The sequence below is a fragment of the Hemicordylus capensis genome, chromosome 3, assembly GCF_027244095.1.
Source record: "Hemicordylus capensis ecotype Gifberg chromosome 3, rHemCap1.1.pri, whole genome shotgun sequence".
Classification (NCBI taxonomy): Eukaryota; Metazoa; Chordata; class Lepidosauria; order Squamata; family Cordylidae; genus Hemicordylus; species Hemicordylus capensis.
In genome coordinates this window covers 6,685,799-6,703,569 of record NC_069659.1, presented here as the reverse complement: position 1 = coordinate 6,703,569, position 17,771 = coordinate 6,685,799, and the positions used below count along the sequence as shown (strand labels likewise).

General features: G+C 41.8%; 1 protein-coding gene across 3 annotated transcripts in view; it reads right to left on the bottom strand.

Moving 5' to 3' along the window:
• Positions 1-17,771, bottom strand: part of FCHSD2 (FCH and double SH3 domains 2) — a 237,891-nt gene that overhangs the window by 211,157 nt on the left and 8,963 nt on the right. The gene's annotated exons all lie outside the window — the stretch shown is intronic.

The window sequence follows — 17,771 nt, the reverse complement described above, 5'->3', positions numbered from 1 at the left end:
CATCCTCACGAGTCACAAACTGGAACTGATCCAACCTAATCACACAAGAGTCGTCGCTGGACACCTCCACATCAGACACTGAGGTAATTGCGGAGACAGCGGGGGGGGGGGGGGGGGCGGCGCGGAGACAGCAGGGGGTGGAGACGGCAGACAAGCAGGTATTTTGGGAGCAGGCACATCCTCCTCAGAGGAAAAAGGTTGGTCTGGCCCTCTTTTTATGCTGCAGGGCCCTGTTTCGTGGTGGCCAAAGGCAGATGTGGTTTGAGCAAGAACTGCATTCTCTGAAAATGAAATCTTTTAACCATGAGGTCCTGGTGGGGGGTGGGGGAGAGGGTCCTTGACCGGCAAGAGGACCATACTTACCACCTCCTTGAGCGGAGTGCTAGCTTCAGCAGGCTCTGCCGGTTGATCAGGCAGTGGCTCCAAGAATGGCTGAGCTCTTAGTTGGTTCATGCTTGGGCAAGAGCACCCAATCCAGCCCTACAGGTTATGTTTGAACTGGCAAAGGCCGGAATGGAGGAGGGAGATGCGGCAGAGCCGGCTCTCCTGCTCTTGGAACCAATAATGGGTGTGAAGGTGGCAGAAGCTGCAAGACCAGGTTAAGGCTGACAGTGCAAAGCGGCACAGCCAGCTCCTCCTAGGAAGGCGGCAGGGAGTTCAGTCTTAGCAGACCACCTGCATGAGGAGCTGCTCACTCAAGCGGACTGCATTTGCCAACAGTTTGCTTTCAAGCCTGTGGCATGCTCCCTTTCTTGTGCTCCTCCATGTGGTACATTTACGTTGATGCATTTTTGTGGGCCATTTAGGCTTCTCCAGGGTGTAGCTGTGAGCTCATGGGGGGTTATGTGTAAAGCACTCCCAGCAGGGCGATGCTTGGAACCCGAACTGGGCTCTTAATTCAACATCTGCCCTTGGTCTCCGAGTGAGAACCTTCCAAAAGGGAGACCTCCAATATGGCTGCAGCGTGGGAGTGTTCCATAGTATAAGGCTCTGTGCCTTGGACACACACAGCCAGCAACAGGAAAAGGAAAAGGAAAAAGGAAAAGAAATCTAATCAATCCAATTAGAAAATAAAATTTTGTTTTATGTTTTAGTAAAACAATGCCTCCTTATCCTGGCACAATATTAAATGCAAGAAAGAAGGAAAACACAAAAAAGCTAACCCAACTCGGAAGAAAATCAGGAGCTCCTTTGCAGTCCTGTGTACTGGAGCAAGACAGGACTGGAACTGGGGATTTGCTGTCTTCTAGGCAGCAAACTAGCCACACCTCCCAGTTTAAATAAAAAAAAAAGGTCCTGTCTTTGGAGCATGTTCAGTGCACAACCCATGGCCTCCTCAAACCGTGGAGAAAATGAAACCAAAAGGGAACAGAACATATTTGTGCAGTCCTGAGGAAACTTTTTCTGAGTGTAGTCTCCATTGTAGAAGGGAAACACCTATCATGGCAGCAGGTCATAAAAGAGACCTGATTTGGTAATATTTTAATGAAGTTCCTGTACATGTGGATAAGAAAGGCATGAAAAGAAAGGTCTGCCTTTGTATGTAGTTAGTTCAAAATGTGGCAGCCAGATTGGTCTCTGGGGCAACTCGGAAAGACCACATTGTGCCTGTTTTGAAACTACTGCACTGGCTGCAGATATGTTTCCGGGTAAAATACAAAGTACTGGTTATTAACTTTAAAGCTCTGAACGGCTTAGGTTCAGGTTACCTTAGAGAGTGCCTTCTTCTGCATGATCCCCACCACATGTTAAGGTCATCTGAAGAGGTCTGTCTCCAGTTACCACCGGTACGTCTGGTGGTGACTAAGAGGCGGGCCTTCTCTGTAGCTGCTCCTAGGCTGTGGAATGCACTCTCTGCAGAAAACTGTAATCTGAACTCCTTATTGTCTTTCAGGAGAGCCTCAAAGCCTATCTGTTTGGCCTGGCCTTCCAGGATTTTTAAATTGTTGTAAATAGTTTTAATGTTGTAACCTGGTTTTTCAGGGTTTTAAAACTGTTTTGATTGTTTAATTGTTTTATGGTGTTTTATTATGTCTGCTTTAACTGTCAATTGATTTTAGTCACTTTGTTTTAATTGTAAGCCGCCCTGAGCCATTTTGGAAGGGCAGTACAAAAATTGAATAAATAATAATAAATAATAATGCATGCAAAATGCAAACAGAGCGACAACAAAATGCAAGGCCTGGTTACCCAAATAAAATAGCAATATGAGAAGTGTGTATCTACCTTCTAAAAATGAAACTATAGTACATCTAAATATGTATTAAGGTTATATTAGACAAGAATGTGCTTTTATAGGAAATGATTAGATAGAATCTTCCTGACTAGTAATTTCAGTTGTCATTTAAATCATTGAAATAGAGTCCTTCTGTGAAGCATTTCAATCAAATCAACCCTGGGAGCAAGCCTCCTGAAGGAGGGCATTCCAAAGTCTGGGGGCAACAACCTAGAAGGCCCTGTCCTGCATACATGACAAGTGAGCCTCTCTCAGCATCAGAGCCTTTCTCCCCCACTGCCATCCCCACACTGACAGAGAACATGATATTTGCAAAACTATTTATCAAATTACCTCAGTAATACACTTCACACATGCTAAGAGATAAGTTATTTCGCACATTTCTATACCTCTCTATATTAAAATATCTGGGTAGATTACAATTTATTAGGTTACTAAGAATTCTTTAACACTTAAGCACCACTTTTATTCTGACCAGACAATCTACTTTGGGTCTCTGGTAAAATAGATTGGTTTGTAGTATTACAAAGATAAAATTCATCCAAGCTTTACTTGAATCTGTGTAAATTGTTAATGAACACAGGATAACAATAGTTTCTGCTTGCATTCATTTGGAGAGGCACAACTGATCTATCGCAGTCAAAATAAAACTGTTCACTTGGCATTCCATTTAAGACATATATCCAAGCACCAAAAAACATGTATTTGCTGCCCTTGAATAATTCTCCCTTGGCATCTTAGCTAGCAGTACGTAACACCTCCCAATTTCAGCACCTGCATGGCTTTCAGTCTTCTGCATGGCTGAGCTGATCTCAAATTTAGATACCAAGTCTTTCTTCCCACTTGTTGAGATACTTGGGCAGAAACCACATGAACAATTTTTGCTTTAGAGTATATTGACAATATTGACTTAAAACTTTGCAGCCATTCAATTGGAATTACTTCTTGCCAAAAGAACCCTTTGAACTATCATTCTATGGAAGACCCAGGATCTCTAACCAATAATTATCAGCATCCTCACAAACTATGAATCCCAAGTTTCTTTGTGAGAATGCAATGGCAGTAACACACACAGGCAGGAGGGTAAGTGCCCCCCACACAGGCAACTCATCCCCCCACCCCACCCCCACTGTTGGACCCCTGTGGAATTTGAAGAAAAGGACCTTTTCACATACTCTGATGCTTTTCTGAATCAGTACATATACAAAGTACCAAAATATATAAAGGTAAGTTGCCAATTGGTTCACTTAGGATGTGAGTATTAATGTGAAATAAATATGTTGACATACTAACAAATGTTGTACACACGCAGAAAAGTTTCTAGTGAGACAAGGGGAGTGATGGTCACCAATCCCTCCTTCTCTCTGCTGCCTCCAATATGATGTCACTAAAGGTTAGAGGTAGGGATGTGCAAATCAATTCGGGTACAGATAGATTTGTACCAAAATCTAGCTGATTCGGGCAATTTGGAGGCAGAACAGACAACCCTGTGGTTCATTGACTAGATCTGGGTACAAATCAAATCTCACCAGATTCGATTTGAATCGCTTTGAGATTTGGATTCCTCCTATCATTTCTCCTAGATTCCCAGCTTTCATTTTTAAAAAAAGCTAAGCTCTAGCCCTTGTAGAAGTGGAGTTGTGGAGCAAAATGTGTGGTCACTATTTTTCAAGTGTTTGGATTCTTTGGTGTATAACTTCCTCAGTGAATCTCTATGATGATTCGTTACACACCTTCATTTCTTCTATTCATCTTGACTGTCTTTGGACAGTGCCAACTGTCAACTGTCATGTGCCAACTACACGCCCCTCCCACCCACAAGGCAGTGGGGTACTACTCAGTTCATGTTCTAGGAATTTATTCAAGAATTAATTAATCCCTATGAGCATTCATTACACAGCAAATAATTTAAACACCTCAAAAATCCCTAAAATATAAACTGAGTACCCAGTGGCTTGCGGGGTGGGGGGTAGTTGGCACATGGGATGCCACGAATTCCCCATCCCCAAAGCAATGGGGTCAAAATGAACAGATGAAGGTGTGTAATGAAGACACCAAAGAAACTAAACACTTCAAAAATTCCTAAAAAATGAACTGAGTACCCAGTGTGTGTATGGTTGGGGGGTGTAGTTGGCACATGGCAGTGGACAGTTGGCACTGGCCAATGACAGACAAAATGAACAGAATAAAAGTGTATAATAAATGATCATAGGGATTCATTGGGAGGAAAAGTTATCATACACCAAAGAATCCAAACACCTGAAAAATAGCGACTGCACATTTTGCTCCATAACTCCACTTCTACAAGAGCTAGAGCTTAGCTTTTTTTTTTTAAAAAAAAATTAAAGCTGGGGATCCATGTTAGGGTTAGGATAGGGTGAATTCGAATCCCCATTATTTCCTATGGTGGAAATAACAAAATCAGTAAAAACGGGGGGAAATCATTAAAAATCAACCACCACTTTGAAATTTGGGAGGTAGGTGGCACCCATGGGACCTACCCACCACATAAATTTGGTGCCCCTAGTACCTTTATAAGTGGTCCTAATCTATCTGAGTCACGTTAGTGGCGTAGCAGGAAAATGCTTGACTAACAAGCAGAAGGTTGCTGGTTAGAATCCCCGCTGGTACTATATTGGGCAGCAGCAATATAGGAAGATGCTGAAAGGCATCATCTCACACTCCACGGGAGGCAGCAATGGTAAACCCCTCCTGTATTCTACCAAAGAAAACCATAGGGCTCTGTGGGCACCGGGAGTCAAAATCGACTTGACAGCACACTTTAATCTATCCAAATCAAATCAAATCCAAATCAAATTTGGGGTGATTCGGGTGGACAGATTCAGACACAAATCAAATCAGAGTTGATTTGATTCAGGCACAAATCAATTAAAAAAAAATCAATTCATGCAAATGGGAGGAGAGCTGGTCTTGTGGTAGCAAGCATGACTTGTCCCCATAGCTAAGCAGGGCCTGCCCTGGTTGCATATGAATAGGAGACTTGATGTGTGAGCACTGCAAGAAATTCCCCTCAGGGGATGAAGCCGCTCTGGGAAGAGCAGAAGGTTCCAAGTTCCCTCCTTGGCGGGTTCTCCAAGATAGGGCTGAGAGAGATTCCTGCCTGCAACCTTGGAGAAGCCGCTGCCACCCTGTGAAGACAATACTGAGCTAGATAGACCAATGGTCTGACTCAGTATATGGCAGTTTCCTATGTTCCTATGTTCCTAGTTAGAGGACCTTCAGGCAGCCAATGGCAAAGAAGAAAATCAGGAAAGCTGTTCCTCTGCTTTGCACAAACAACTTTTATCGTCTATATTTCAAAAACCTGATGTGTGGTCAATGTTTTCCCCATTCCAGAAGACTTACAAGAACTCTGACATTCCCCCACAATTCGCTTAGTTTAGAAGCAAAACAAGTGTGTTTCTGGTTACACTTCCTGCTTTTCTTGCAACAGGATCACAGTTTTCTGAATAAGGACCTGCTACTTTTTATACATGTGCTCACACAAGCTTTTCAAGGATTAGCCAAAACCTTTCACATGTTAACTTAATGTGTTGGTAGGTAACTAGCCCAACCTTAGGCCTTTTGAGGAAGTTGCATTCTGAACACACTATGACAAAAAACAAACCGCAAAGAGGATGATCACCACCAGAAGTGAGGAAGCAAGTGATGGCCCTTCAACTCAGCAGCTTTAAAATCAACTATAGAAAACAGCCCATCTGGACTAAGAATTGCATTCAAGATTTACTGTTTGAGAGAAATAGTACTGTATTGGCTTAACTGAACATATTTAAACATACCAACAGCTTTGCACCAAGTCAGAACAGTGATCCCGTTAGCCCAATATTATCTACTCTGACCAGCAGCAACTCAGAGACTTATGCTAACTGTGATCATTTTATATTAGAGTTGTCAGGGATTGAACATGGGACTTTCTGAATGCAAGCCATGGGCTCCACTACAGAGCTATGGCCCCTCCCAAAAAAGGCCCCTAGGGAAATTCCCTGATCATATTGTTTTTGTAGAAAAGTTTGTTTAAGCTAGTAGTCAAAACACTTGGTGAAATGAGGCCGCCTTTCACTCATTAAGCCAGACCTCACACTGCCACAGTTACACAAGTGCAAAACAAATAATAAAAATGCATCTCTTCCAGACTTTTTCTACCAGCATTGTAATTTTGTGCAAACAAATTTAAGGAAATAAGACAAGATGTACAGCAGTTGCAGAGTTTCTGATAAACATCTGCATCTAAAAAAATAAATTTGACCTCTTGACCATAACTGGAAATACTGTTTTCCCCAAATGCCTTATTTTACAATACAGTACATTTGCTGGGTGGCATCCTGGATATCAAGAATACCCCATTACCAATTTTTAAGATATATTTTAGTTATATCATTTTAAAACATGTATAAAGATGTATTTTGCAGTTTATTCCTCAGTCTTTTGGCAGATCACTTTAAGGAATTTTGATTAATTAGAGACTAGCTGAAGTGCAGTATTACAGAAATATAACCATATTTTTCTGCTGAGTATGAACTTCACTTAAAGTTGAAGGCTACATGAAATTCAATAAAATAGAATCTGCTTCATTATTTAATAACCATGTTGGTACTGTCGGCAGCCAAAAATATATTAAATCATATACCAAAAATTGGAAGCTTGTCATCTTGAGGTTCTATGGTTTCATTGACAAATGAATTAATTAAAATATCATGCTGACTTTATATTAAGCAACATTTCAGCATATGTTAATGATATTTTGATCCAAGGTGTTTCAAAAAATTTTGAGGAAGAATATTTCATCCAGTGTTACCTATAAATTGTTATAAATGGATGCGGAGGGAGATAGCAATAGCACTTAGCACTTACATTTATATACCGCTCTATAGCCGGAGCTCTCTAAGCGGTTTACAATTATTTAGCATATTGCCCCCAACATTCTGGGTACTCATTTTACCGATGCAAGTAGATATCTCCTGGCAGTTTAAGCAGTGCTTTCTCATTGACTACTGCAATGAGCTCTATGTGGGCCTGCCTTTGTATGTGGTTCGGAAACTTGAGTTGGTCCAAAATGTGGCGGCTAATTGGTCTCTGGGGTTTTTTGGAGACCATATTATGCCAGTTTTAAAGCAATTGCATTGGCTACCAATAGGTTTCCAAGCAAAATACAAAGTGCTGGTGGTTACCTTTAAAGCCCTAAACAGCATAGGACCAGGTTACCTGGGAAAGCACCTTCTTCTGCATGATCCCCACCGCACATTAAGGTCCTCGAGAGAGGTCCGTCTCTGGATGCCACCAGCTCGCCTGGCGGCAACTCGGGAACAAGTCTTCTGCAGTCTCTCCTGGGCTCTGGAATGCGCTCCCTGTAGCCATCCGTGATGCGACATCTTTACTCACCTTTAAAAGAGCCCTTAAGACATAACTTTTTAGCTTGGCTTTTAGTAATCTGAATGTTTTAAATTGTTTTATTCTGCTTGTATTGTATTTACTTTTGTGAACCGCCTAGAGCCTTTGGAGTCAGGCAGTATATATAACAGCAGCAGCAGCAAGAGCGATTCATATTTTTGATATGTAAAATACTTCATATGTAGGTAAATATACAAGTCAGTAGTTTATGGGTCCAAATCACTTGTCTAATCTGAAATTCCAAAACCGAGTCAAAATGTCGTGTGTGTGTCAGTATCTGTAAACAATAGATATAGTATATTATCATGTGTACACACACATGGAAATGGCACAGGAACAGCCAACGACAGAACCCTGGGTAGCGTGAAGTTGAAGCCAATTAAATACAGAGAAACCTTGATTTTTCTGGACCCCAATAATCATTCTGCTTTCAAGTGCTGTGCTGGGCATATGATGCACAACCTCATGTAGAAAACATGTTTTCCAGGTCCTAAAGTGTTGTGTGGTAGTGTACAAACTTTTCCTACTGTCCATCTCGTCTCATGTCCCAAATCAGTGTTTGGTATTGAGAGAACCTTTGTTTACCACTGTGTCCCAATGCTTGGGCTTTTCACCTCGATTTCCCAACCGCCTAATCCAAACTTATCTTTCCCACAATTAGTCTGGAAAATCGATGTTTCTCTGCAGTCATAAGAACCTAAGAACAGCCCTGATGGATCAATCCCAAGGCCTATCTAGCCCAGCATCCTGTTTGACACAGTGGCCTACCAGATGCCTCTGAAAAACCCACAGGCAAGAGGTAAGATGTTTAGAGGCATCTTGCCTCTGAAGCTGGAGATGGCCTATAGCCACCAGACTAGTAGTCCTTTATAGACCTATTATCCATGAATTTGTCTAAGCCCTCTTAAAGCCATCCAAGCTAGTGGCCATCACCACCACCAGTCCTTTGATAACCCAATGGGTAGCTTTTGTCATTGCCAGCATTCCACCTATCTCTGCATTTTGGATCCAACAGAAATTTTTGGTAGTCAATCAATCATCTTTATTATGGTCCAAGACCATCATAAGATAGAACAGTAGAGCATGATTCAAAAATAATCAAAACACATTATGGAACCATAAAACTATATTACTTTCAAATTAACACTATAAAGCTGTATTAAAATACTATAAAGCCGCTACCCTTAGAAAAGAGGATAGCTGTGAGATTATTAAACAGCTGTCTTAAAAAAAAATAGAAGCATACATGTTAAATATATAAAATGCAAGAAGCGGTAGCTAACACGCAGAACTTGGCAGTGTTAAACGTGAGGGCCAGGTCTTCATCCAAAAGCAGCAACTAGGTATAGACATGGTTTGGGTGGCCAGTGGAAATATAAGCTTGGCCTGAATGTCTCTGTAAAAGGAGCAAAAGAGGAGTACATGTTCTATGGTTTCTCCCTCCCCCATGTCACAGAGACAAAGTCTCTCTGCAAATGGGATCTTCCTGTATTTGCCTTTCAAAACGGCAGAGGGAAGGGCATGGCAACAGGCAAAGGTAAAAGCCCTTCTGTCGCTTCGGATTTCTGGCTACGACAGATAAACAGCAAGGGAGGCAGAGTATCTGTGCCTATCCAAGGACAGGAAGAGGAGAGCTGGTCTTGTGGTAGCAAGCATGACTTGTCCCCTTAGTTAAGCAAGGTCTGCGCTGGTTGCATATGAATGGGAGACTTGATGTATGAGCACTGTAAGATATTCCCCTTAGGGAATAGAGCTACCCTGGAAAGAGCATCTAGGTTTCAAGTTCCCTCCCTGGCATCTCCAAGATAGGGCCAAGAGAGATTCCTGTTTGCAACCTTGGAGAAGCCGCTGCCAGTCTGAGTAGACAATACTGAGCTAGATGGACCTTTGGTCTGACTCAGTATATGGCAGCTTCCCATGTTCCTAAGATTGGAACCCTACCTAGGTCAGCCTAGTTTTTGCCTGGTCACAGTCTATAGCAAGTGTGTGGGGGGTGGGGGTGGCGACGGCCTAGGAATGACAATTTAGTCCACACAGTCCTTTTCCAGTAATTTTTGGTAGTACACCAGGGCAGGAGTGGAATGAGTTGTCCTGCAGCATGGCTTGACTCATGCTATTTATTCTAAAATTTATAACCCACTCAAGCAGCCCATAATGGGCTCTCGAATTAGCCCAAGTAATCTCCAATTATCTGTCCTAGGAGCGCCATTCCAGAGTACACCTGCTGTTTCCTAGTGCATACTGCAATCATGAATGCACAAATTCATCTATGGGGAAAAGTGGGTAGATGGTCCTGCACTTAGGCAAGACCAATTTATTTTATTTGAGTTAAAGAACATGAGGCTTATACAAGTATGCATCAAGCCAAAGCCAGCCAACCAGGCCATATATGTGGTCTGTCAGATGCCCTTGTGGCTTTGCAGTCCCAGTTAGACAGTAAGAAAAAGATTTGTTTAAATCCTTTGGGCGTTGAATATGATTAGATGGGTCACCAATTGTAAGACCTGGGCTAGATGGATAAATGGCCTTAGACCCTTCCACATTACAATTACAGGAAAACCTTGGAATTCGCGGGGGTTCCATTCCTGGCTACGGCCGCAGTTACTGAAGTTATGAATATCAAGGAATTGGGGCAATGGCATTGTGGGGATTAGATTCTAAGGGTGGGAAACAGCCCCAAAACACGAAATAGAATGGTAATGTGCCCTACCTTGCTCCACAGGTCCCCAAGAGCCCTGCAGTGCCCCCCAAGAATAAAAAATCAGCTGAAAAATCAGCCAAAAGATGCAGTTTTTCCTCTTTTTTGGTAAAATGAGCCACAAAGTGGCTCTTCTCCTCAAAATTATAGTCGGAAATGACCTTCTTGATCCATGGATACACGGTTTAACCCCTCCCCTTCTGATTTTTTACCATGTATACCGAGGTCGGGTGTCCATTACCCAGCCATGGATACATGAATCTGCAGATGCAGGATCCATGAATATCGAGGTTCTCCGGTATTATATTCCAGGAACGGAAAAGTATAAGATCACTAGTCCTCAATCTACAACACCACATTGAGCAAGCCTGGGGAATAAAAGAGCAAATTTTTAGTGGTCAACAGCAAGTTCAGTTAGGTCAACCAATGCACTAACAAAATCATTACAGAAGAGTATGTCTTAATGACAGTGGGTTTGTGATTGTTTCATGTTTCCTGACTTCCCCTCCTCTAAAGGTCTTGCAAAGCTGAAAGACTTTCAGGAAGCGATGCTTTCAGTGGTTGGCATTAAGAAAATTTTCTTTTTTAATTCATGAAAGCAGCTTCTTTATGAATAAGTTTGGCCATGAGAGCTAAATAAAGCCTCCTGATTCAGAAGCAGAATGCCTAGATTGCCCAATGCTAAAGACAAGCAACAGGGGAAGACCAACTTCACACCTTGCTTGTGATCTTTCAGAGGCATCTGGATAGCCACTGCTTGAATCAGAAAGGCAGACTTAATGATTCTGGATTTGACCCAGCAAATAAGTTTTTGTTATGAGCTAGAGCCACAAACGCATTTTCAAAGAATAGAATAGTTAACTATTTTAAGTGTGCACACGTGTGTGTGCGCGCATGCGTGTATGCAAATGCACACACACACATATATAGTTCAGGGGGAGTACGTGGGACGATTTTTAAACGGCAAACAGAACTACAAGTACAGTATTATCTGGATTCCAGAAGGATGCAGTTAATCAAAAAGAATATATAAATTTAATTGTTGGTAAACAAAACAGATGTAATAGGCAAGAAATTTTGGCTTCTGCCTTCTTCAGCAGCACTAATGCTCTAATGTTATAGGAAAGGTACGAAAGTGTGTTTGTGAGCGCACACACACACACCCCTAGGCCAAGAGCCTGAAGCTAGAGCATGCCTGCTCAACTTTGACCCCCCCAGATGGTTTTGGACTACAATTCCCATAATCCCCTGCCACAGTGGCCAATAGCCAGGGATTATGAGAGTTGTAGGCCAACATCTGCAGGAGGGCTTAAGTTGAGTAGCCCTGAGCTAGAGGAACATCTCCATCCTTAAAGGTAAGGTAAAGTGTGCTGTCAAATTGATTTCGACTCCTGGCACCCTCAGAGCCCTGTGGTTTTCTTTGGTAGAATACAGGAGGGGTTGACCATTGTCTCCTCCCGCACAGTATGAGATGATGCCTTTCAGCACCTTCCTATATCACTGCTGCCCAATATAGTACCAGCGGGGATTCGAACCAGCAACCTTCTGCTTGTTAGTCAAGCATTTCCCCACTGCGCCACTTAAGGTAGTCAATCCTTAAGTTCCTCCCCACAAACAGCTCTGCCAGGGAATGCTATTGGTGGTGTCCTTGTTTTACACCCATATCTTGATTGATTAAGTGCTGTCAAGACTCTTAGCGACTACACATAGATAGATTCCCTCTACGATGAGCTGACTTCAACTTGACCTTTAAGGTCTCTCAGTGGTGCATATCTTATGTGTGCCTTTAAAAAAAAAAACAACTTGTATTAAGATTTTTTTTTCTGTATACAATTTTAACCTATATACAGTTTACATGAGTGAAGCTGCAAAAATGTGCTTAAGTAATGGGTTTGCTTTCACTTTGGACCACACATTAATATTAGCTTTAGTGCATGAGGCAAAGTATCAGCCTGTCTTTCACCAGGCTATGGTGACACATACTCCTGTCCTGAGACAAGTCACCTTCTGTCCCTCAGCGTATATGACTCGCCATGCCAAGTATACACCTCCAAGTTTGCGTCACTTCAATTATTTCCATATCAGGTTACTTTCAATATTTGTACAAGCAAGTGGTAAGAAGTCATTCTTTTGTATGCCCAGGAAGAAGCATGCCAAGACCACACACAAAATTTTGGTCACCAAGTTAAACATGGACAGCATTGATGAGGGTTAATAGAAGCCAGCCATTCTGCCACAATTGTATGTTACACAACGACTTACTAAAATTACTGCCAACTGCGCTTGGTGAATTTGGGTTCGAGTTTCAAGAAAAAATATATTCCCTGATTATACAAGGCAGCTGTGCAAGCCTTCCAGTGTCACAAAAGCAGTTAGTTCAAGAGAGGTTTGTGTCTTCTAGAGAAATTCCATTTCCCCAAATAAATTTTAAGAGGAAAGAAATGTACAAAATTTCACAGAATCATATAGCAATACCAGATATCATATTTTGTATTTGCCTCCTATTGGTGCAACGACTACTACAACAAATATTCATATACCGCTTTTCAACAAAAGTTTCCAAAGCAGAAATAAACAACCAATATCATTTGCATTTCTAACCCGGTTGCTGAAGAATCAATCCCCTCCATCAAAAAAGAGGTGTAGACATCCGAAATCTTATCTGTGGTCTGTTTTCCAATGTGCTTAAAACTCCACCACACTTTCAAATGTATCTCAACTATCATGAGGAAAGGAGCATTTCTTTCTAAGCAAAACCCAACATACTCTATCCAGAGATAAACAAGCATGCATAAGCAGTACTGTGTTTAGTACTTAAATCAGATATAGAGTTGCAGGATTTGACAAATCCCAGGTGGCAGGGAGCCATAGTACATAGACTAGCATATTCAGATGTAGAGTTGTTTAATAAAATCCTTTATTTGTCCCAAACAGCCCTGCTTCTTTTCTGTTATTTGTAAAGGAGACAGAGAAACCATTTACCCTTCCCCTCCACAATGTCTGTCACATCCAGCAGTTTTGTCAAAGTGTCCCCTGTAGGGCTGGCTCCTAGATCCAAAGCAAATTTGGCAAAATCTGAATAATGTGTCTCACTAGAATACAACCATTTATGTTGTACCTATTTTCACATGTGCAATACTGTGGACATGTAGAAATGGAATCTGCAAACAAGCCCCACCAATCTCCCTTCACCCACAGAGCTCCTTAATGCATTTCCTCACCCTGCCGAGATTCAGGTTGTGACTGCAACCAGTACACTTCTTTCAGGGGCAAGCTCTCAGTCAATCCTCCTTGGACCAGTAAGTGTTCACATGGTAACAAAGATTACATGAATGGAAACACTCTGCTGGAGTGTTGACTCACAAGGAGAGCTGGTATTGTGGTAGCAAGCATGATTAGGTGCCTTTGCTAAGCAAGGTATGCCTTGGTTTGCAATTGGATGAGAGAATACATGCGAGCAGTGTTCTTTAAAACACGGATTCCCGGATGTTGACTACAACTCCCAGAATCCTCAGCTATAATGGCTTTTGCTTGGGGATTCTGGGAGTTGTAGGCAACAACATCTGGGAATCCCTGTTAGAGGGAACACTGCATGCGAGCTTTCTAAGATACAGGGCCACAGCTCAGTGGAAGAGCATCTGCATGCTTACATGCAGATGGTCCCAGGTTTGCCCGCTGGCATCTCTAGTTAGGGCTAGAAGAGACTCCTGCCTGTAACCTTGGAGAGCCACTTAGACAATACTGAGCTAGATGGACCAATTGCTTGATTTGGTACAAGGCAGCTTCCTATATTCCTATGTGCTATCAGGGAAAGGCTCCAGCTTCCTCTCTGATTTTTTGGCAAGGAAAGTGGAAATGTTTGACATCAACAAGAAACAATTATGAGTACAAGAAAATGAGGTGGTGTAGACTGCACCACTGGTTCCTGGGACATATTCTGGCAAAACAAGTGATGCACAAGCACACAAACTGAACATATGATGAATAATTATATACCACTTTTCAACAAAAGTTCCCAAAGCAGTTTACACAGATATAAATAAAACTTACAGAATTATGCCAAAGAATAAGAACTATATATCGACAAATATGCACTAACTAGAGATGTCAGAACCAGTTCGATCATGAAGTGGACAGCCACAAACTGGCTGGCCCAGCTGATCAGTTCGACCAGATCGCATACCCATTGTTCGGTCCAAATTCGGACCAAACCATGCTAAACGGGCTATGTACACTGCCAGCACCAACAACAAGACAACACAATTCATTTAGAATTGCAGAGAATTTTAGATAAAACGTCTGGATTTTTCCTAAGAAAAACTCATCACGCACAAGAAAGCTCTAAGCATAGAACATGCCTTTGATCAGGGGTAGAATTAAGTGTCCTGTGGGTTCCTTTCCAGCTGATTTGCTATCACATTTTAGGGGGATACAATACACAGAAAATTATTCCAAATGTCTCCTTTCCTCTAAGCGAGTTCCTAATTCAATTTCCTTTTCCAAACTCCAATGCTGACTTTGAATTGCTAATTATATTTATGTGCAGACATGCTAATTAATCCCAAATAATCAACAATGCATATTTGACATCTAAATTTCAAAGAAATTTTTAAACACAGCTCAAAAACCTTATGGTCAGGAGTAGCTGTTATCACAGCTAGAGCGGGTTTCATTACCACCTAAAGCACAACTGGAAATTCAGTTCACTGTTGTGTTTTAGACATTTACAAATCTTTCTACAGTCACAGAACAAACAAATCGAAAATTGGTCACTGGTAAACAAGAGATTTTTCAGCTCATATTTAACAGGTTAAGAATGATGAAAAAGAATAATAATGTGCTAACATACAATTAGCAGTACCTTATAAAGGTAGTAATTCTTTGGTGTGCTTGGAAGTTTCACTAAGCATCCCCTACCAGCAGTTCAAGGTACAGGAATATCTGTCCACAAGGAAGGCACTACCAGAGTTGAAGGGAGTGCAGCTGCCATAGCCTGGGATCTCCAGCTGTTCAACTACAACTCCCATTATCCCATGGAAGTTACAGCTCCATCAGCCATGGGAGCTGTGGAGCCTCAAGTTGGCCACCCCTGCCCTACACTCTGTCTCTGGTCGAATACATAGTTTTTGGATGGGTTCAGAGGATCATCTAAAATGCTGCTCCTCTTCCTTCATGGACCAGGAAGAGTCTCTGTTTTCAATTTGACCCTAATCACAGTATCAAGGGTCATCCAAATTCAGGGACCTGCAATTAGTTTAACAAACTATTTCTTCAAACAAAACAGCATCAAACGGTTTTCAGATCCTAGTTTGCAAACAGATCAGTTCAAAATGATCACATTTCACAGAATGAAGCTTCCGATTTCCTCTGAAACTGAAAGGGAACATGCGATTCTCCTGAGCATGATTACCTAAACCCATCTGAACCCACCCAATGGCCTGAAACAGAGGCACAATTTGTCTGCCTTGTTTTGATGAGTGAATTGTTGTAAGAGATGTAGCAATTATTCAGGAAGCGTAGTTTTTCCTATTGTTAACTATTAGAGAGGCTTGGTGGGGATTGTACAAGTTTGGCTGCGATTAGTCTGAACCTTGTGCGTAGGGCGATCACCACCTATAGCAGCCAGAGAAAAAGGATAGTGATTCCACTTTGGTGAGTCTTGAAAGAACACTCCTGTCCTGATTGCATGGGTGCCAACTTCAAAGGCTGTCTCTGTAGCATGGATTCAACGTAGAAAGTGGTAGTACCATTGTAGTAATAATGAACCTCACTTATGGGCAGGTTCACACATAGCAAGGAACCTATTTGCAATCTCAATTACCGAGTTGTCCAAAATCACATGAACCCACCCTATGGCAACATCTACGTGCTTCCTTGGGGCAGGAAACCTAGATGTGTAGCCAAGAACTGAAGCTGGCTTGTCAACCCTATAATGCCCTACCTCAGGTTTATGCTACATTTGAACCCATGCTCTTTATAACCCCCTAGTTTGTTCCAGGTGAGCCAGCACCCTTTGCAATCAGGACCAACAGCGAGGAAGCAGATGATGTAGGAAAGGTGTGCCAGTCAAAAGACAGTGCATGGCAGACTGATACAGCATCCAGTGTTTTGCTGGAAAACATGGACAAAGGGTGTACATTTGGCTCAACTCAACTACTTCCAACACTTGGAGATATGGGACCATCTGCTGCACTTATTTCAGGTTCCAACTACAACTTAGGCTGCTTGAACTGCAGTTCCCTGCTACTTGTGAACCCACCATATATATTGAGTTCAAATCTCTTAAGACTGCAGTGAGACTGGAGCAGAACCTGGCCCTGTCATGTGGTATAGCTCTGTTAGCAAAAAAACCAAAAACAAATAAACCCTCTTGAATCTCTCACTTCTGGAGGTAGGACAAGAAGGTTCCCAATCAGCAACAGAAGGCTCAACTTGGTGCCTTACCTTGCACCAAAAAACAACCACCCCTTTGTGGATCAGCACTGAGAGTTTCTGTTCTAGATTGCAGGTTTAACATCCAGGACGTAGGGCATGTTTACCCTTCAACTTAAACTGGTTTCACTGTCATGGATCTCCTTCCAAAGGAACCCCAAGAATTTTAGTTTGGAGGCAGAGTAGCAGCAGCCACAAATGGATATCAGAATCCTTAGCACATCTCAAACTATAGCCCTCCTCAAAAGAGACCTCTGTGAATTCTATGACAAATTAAAACTATTTAATTTGCATTTTACAAACTTAACATTTACAATACAGCATTTACACATATCCTATATTTTGAAAACAGTGAGGCTTTCTAAATAAAGTATTCCTATTATTTGATTTATTGTTAAAGATCCAAGCTATTCTGGCATGTTAAAAGCTAATGCTAAAACAAGGCAAGTCTATTCTGGAAGCAGGGGCCACAGTGCCGCCATAAGCATCTCATTACACATCCATCACCTCTATTTATGCACTGCACTTAAGCAGATTTTAAAATGATGCTTTGAAACAAATGTCATGCCCTCTTAAGTTTACTTTTGCAGCCCATCAGCAGCTATACCAACTTTTCAGCATTTACAGACAAGGCAGACTTTGAGAGGAAGAGAGCAACGGATCTTGGACTTGCAACCAGGGATAGATATTATAAGACGTAGTCCCTATTGATGGGGCAAAGTCCAGGCATACCTGCCTGATACTCATTAACTCAGACTTACTGTGCAAATAATGCATAGCACCACTACTTTTATGCTGCAATATTTCGAATATGAAAGCATTTTTAACTAGTTGAGAAAAATATTTAAATAGCTGAGAAAAAGGAATTTTCCATAAAGAAGCTATTCAACCAGCTTTAGTGACACTAACAGCTGCTAATCTCTCGTGGATTCTTAATCTTTGCCTATCACATTTTAAGTATTAATAGGCAACGTCAGGTAATCTTGCTGGATTTTC